General features: G+C 44.1%; 1 pseudogene; it reads left to right on the top strand.

Moving 5' to 3' along the window:
- The first annotated feature begins 2,103 nt into the window (after nt 1-2,103).
- Nucleotides 2,104-3,717, top strand: LOC147897309 (amino acid transporter AVT3A-like; annotated as a pseudogene).
- Nucleotides 3,718-4,900: the final 1,183 nt, after the last annotated feature.

Below are 4,900 nucleotides of genomic sequence, written 5' to 3'. Positions count from 1 at the left end.
ACAAAACAATAAAAACAATCAAATTAAAATAGACATTCTTTCAAACAACACTTACTACGCAAATTTTAGACAACTCAACCAAGAACAGAGAATGATTGTCGACGACATTATGCTTGAAAAAAGAGTAAATCCCAACGAAAACATACATCTGTTCTTATTGCAGGAACAGGCAAGACATTCACATTGATGCTAATTGTACAGGCTTTGCTTCGCAATTACTTCCACAAACAAACAAGCAATATAGAAACACCAAGAGTACTCCTACTTGCATACACAAGAAGAGCAGCATATCAAATAGGTGGAAGAACAATCCACGCTGCACTTCATCTTCCCCTACTAACCTCCAGCTACACAAATCTCTCAGGGGAGAAACTACAAGAGCTATCTCTACAATACAAAGATGTCGAATTAATAGTTCTCGATGAAGTTTCACTCATTGGATTGAATACTTTTATTGCAGCAGACATGCGAATGAGAAATAAAACACAACCACTTAGAACCATTCGGAGGCATGGATGTGCTCTTATGTGGCGACCTCTGCCAAGCAAGCCCCACAAAAGATTCATGGATATTTAGGCAGCACACGTCGTCATTTGCACTAATAGCGAATTGCTGGAAAGATTACATTAAATACTACGAATTGCAGCAACCAATGCGACAAGAAAATAAACACTTCCTCCAAATACTCAATAGAATTCGAATTGGGATTCAAACGTCAAAAGACCTTAAATTACTAAACAACAATTTCTTAAGGGAACCACACAACAAAATAGAAACACCACACCTACTTTACACAAACGCAATGAAGGATACACACAACAATCTGGTCTTTCAAATGCTACAAACACAACCTCACATTTTCAAAGCAGTAGACATATGACATAACACATGCAACAAAAAATTAGCAATTCCTTAGGACCCCAAATCCACGGCAGGATTGCACACTGAACTGAAACTAAAAGAAGGCATGATAGTAGAAATATGTGCTGGGAACCTAGATGTTGCTGACGGAATCATGAATGGAGCAGACGGCATCTTCAAGAATTCTAATATCCAAGAGGAACCATTTGTCGTGTGGGTGGAGTTCCAAAACAAGAACATAGGAATAAAAGCAAGAATGCAAAACAGGAACTTATATGAAAAAGGAATCAATACCCAATGGACACCAATACTACAAATTAATAGAGAATTCCAAATTGGCAGAAACCACCTGAACTTCGTTTGCCGAAAACAATTTCCTATTCAACCAGCTGCAGCTAGAACTATACATCGTGCACAAGGCCTAACAATGGAATCACTCGCATTTGATCCAACAAAGATAAAAAATCATGGTCTCACTTATACAGTGCTCTCGCCTGTGCGTGACCCTCAGAATCTATTTCTATTATCAAAACTGGAGGAAAAGTCGATATTACTATCCTGAATGAGATAAACAAGCTGCAAATAGAAGCCCGGTGGAAATTCCTGCATACACAATTTCAAAATAAAGACAATGACACCATCAACATACAGTCATTGAACACAAGATCGGCACATTCGCATGCTCAAGATTTAATAAATTCAAAAAATTTAATGTCTGCAACTATCATTTGCCTGCAAGAAACACACCTTCAAAAAGCTGACGACATACAAATTCAAGACCTCACATCCTTCACATGAGTAGGAATTTCAACATACTTCAAGCAAAACATATCTGTTCAATACACAAACGAATTCTTCAATGATGGATGTCAATGCCTATTGACAATTTTCATAATTGCACGGAAAAACAAAATTGCAATCGCAAATACTTACAAACCACCACAAACAAACATCAAATCTTTACTGAAAACAATCGATCATGTATTGCAACAAATCCCTAACCAAACAATCACATACATTGTCGATGATCTTAACATTGACTACAACAAAAAAACTAAGGCAAAACAAACATTAGATGAATGCATGCAATCAATAGTGGAACTACCTAGACAATCAGTGGAACTAACTAGACAATCAATACTGGAACTAACTAGGCATATTGGTCAGATCACTCAATTCTGTATGTGGAGACACAACAGATTTAAAACCAATCCCACTTCCACAAAATTTAGGGCAGGCCTGATGAATTACATTCACCTTGTTCCAAGAGGGAGGTTTGATTTGAAGCTCTTGATTAGACAGGAGCAAAGTTTGAAGCTTGGAATCGTGAGGACACAGATCGCTTGCAAACGTTTGTTGAGATCGTGCTCCGACCGGCACCAAGCGTTAATCGACGCGCAGAGGTGTTCAGTTATGGCTTTTCTAGTGCAAGATCGAATTAGCCAAGAATGCTACGATGAGACGCTCTTGATCTCCACGACGAGAGGCACAGAAACAAGTCAAATCGCAAGCAACAAGCTTCCATCCATGGCCTCCCAATCCTCATCCCCTCTTCTCGATCCTGCAAGCTCCAGCCTTCCCCTCTCTTCTGCTTCCAAGACCTTTGCCAACCTCATCCTCTGCATCGTCGAAACTGGCGTCCTCGGCCTCCCCTACACTCTCAAGTGCGTTGGATGGCTCCTTGGTATCCTTATCCTCGCTTTCAGCGGCCTCGTCGCATACTACGGCATGATGCTCATCGTCTGGGCCAAACGTAGGCTTCAAAGCACTCGTACCGACCTCACCATCGCAAGCTACGGAGATCTCCTCTTTTACACCTTCGGCAGGGCTGGAAGAATGACCGTCGATGTCCTGCTGCTCTTGAGCACGATAGCCTGCGGTATCTCCTATTTTACTTTCATCAGCCAGAATCTAGCATCCATAGTCTCGACGATTCAAGGAACTGGCGATGTGGTTGCAATCGAAGCGAGTGGCCTGCCTGCTGCCATCGCGCCTCACATTCAAAGTCAACTCGAAAGTCTTGCACTAGGCTTGAGCTGGACATCGAGCTCTATTTACGCATGGCTGATCTTCCCCTTCGAGGTAGCTCTGGCTGCCATTCCTTCCATCACCTATTTAGCTCCTATGAGCGCCGTGGCAGACTCATTGAACTTCTGCGCTCTGGTATCGTTGATGGCATCGGATGTTGTGGCTATCAGAACGGCAGGTTTTCAAGCACTGAGAGCGATCGGGGAGTGGATTCAAGTACCTTCAGCGTTCGGAGTGGGGATCTACGCATTTCAATCAGCCGGCATGATGATTCCGATCGAAGCGGCGATGCAGAAGCCGGCCAAGCTTGGAGCAGTGCTGGGATTGTCCTTCGTTCTCAGCGGGGTCTTGTACTGAGAACGGGGTCTTGTACGTAGTGTTCGCAGGGTTAGGGTACGGGGCTTTCGGAGACGACACGCAGCAGATCATCACGCTGAATTTGGAGGAAGGCGTGGAGGCCAAGTTGGCTCTATGCGTGGGGCTCTTCTTCGCGTTCCCGTTGATGTTGAATCCGATGTGCGAGGTAGTGGAGAGGCGATTCTCCAACAGGAAGCATTCGCTGGTGTTGAGAGCGCTGGTGGTGGGATTGATCTGCTTGTTGGCCACGACGGTGAAGAAATTCACGGATTTCCTTTCGCTGGCTGGGAGCAGCATCTCTACTTTGCTCGGGTTCATTATCCCTGCAGCTGTGCATCTCAAAGTCATTCAGGAAAGTGAGCAGCGGGTTCCCATCCTGGAAATTGTCGCCGATTGCTTCCTCATCGCCTTCGGAGTGCTGTTCGGAGTGGTCGGCACAACGATTTCTTTCCTGAATCTCCTCTGATCAAAGACTGCAGCTTGCCACAGCTTTGATAATTAGGGGCAATGCCACATATACCTGCAGCATGAATTGGTAATGAGAGAAGAAATCGTGCTTCCAAGCGGTCAGTCCTAGCAGCAATCGGAATGACTCAACGGATTGGTGATGTTCACTCAGTCAGGTCCTGTCCTGGTGGAGTTGAATCTCCCTTCTCAATCTGCTCAAGGCATTGGCTGGCACTCTAATTCTCTCTCTGTGTCAATTGCACGGAGAAGAGGGATTGCTGTTCGGAACAAATTCTGTTTGAACGAAGGCTGCTTGCCTTCATAGTAACGTGGTAATTGAGGGCATGCCACAGATATATGCTTGGTATTAGCTCTCCTTGGTCTTTAGGAAGGAAGAACAATGAGGGTTCTCTTACCACTCGCAATTTTGTTTGAGGAGGAATCAAGGTTCCCCCCACTGGGATGAACGCTTGCGATCCAATGACTTTCATGCCACAAATTATGTGAATCACGAAGGAGGAGTTCACAGATTTTTAAGACCCTCCATTCTTGTTTCCCCAAGACTTTCACACCAAATCACCATTTGAGGGTGACTTGGGTTGTTGGACCCCCCCATACCCAAGCATCCATTACTCCACCAGCCCATGTTGTTACTCAGGCCAAATAGCAAGCAGCTCCCCTTTTGAGGTCAAGTTGCAGGTGTCTATGCCCTCACCATCTACTAGAAAGTTGCAATTTGTTTAGAGATCCATTTGTAGTCCCCTTTCCTTGCATATGTATGATGTTTGACTATAGAGAGAGGAGTGTCAGGTCCATCCCCTCTACCATGCATTGACAAGCACATTGGTAAGAGACTCACTACCTTGTCGATCCTACCTAGCCCTTGTCATAACTTGTTACTACCAAAAAGGTTGACTCATTTGTATCCCTATCCTCTAGTTTATTCCCTCTCAAACAAAATCCTCGGGTTCAAAGACATATCACAAGGGGCAAGGGGGTGTTGTTCCATGTACTCCCTAAATAGTGTATTTCCACACTAGCAAAAGGCAATTGAAGACAATTTAAAAAAGAGTATCCAATCACATCTCACCAATAACAAAACAGTAGGGAATGAAACCAAGTTATCATTTTCACTCCTTGGCCATGCCAATTGCCCCCTTCACTCTTGCACCTAATGTTGTCCACTCATGCATTGCCAAGGCCACTT

This window comes from Dipteris shenzhenensis, chromosome 10 (assembly GCF_047967505.1).
Source record: "Dipteris shenzhenensis isolate YYH24624 ecotype China chromosome 10, Dip_SZ_1.0, whole genome shotgun sequence".
Taxonomy (NCBI): domain Eukaryota; kingdom Viridiplantae; phylum Streptophyta; class Polypodiopsida; order Gleicheniales; family Dipteridaceae; genus Dipteris; species Dipteris shenzhenensis.
This window is presented reverse-complemented; position numbering and strand designations above follow the sequence as displayed.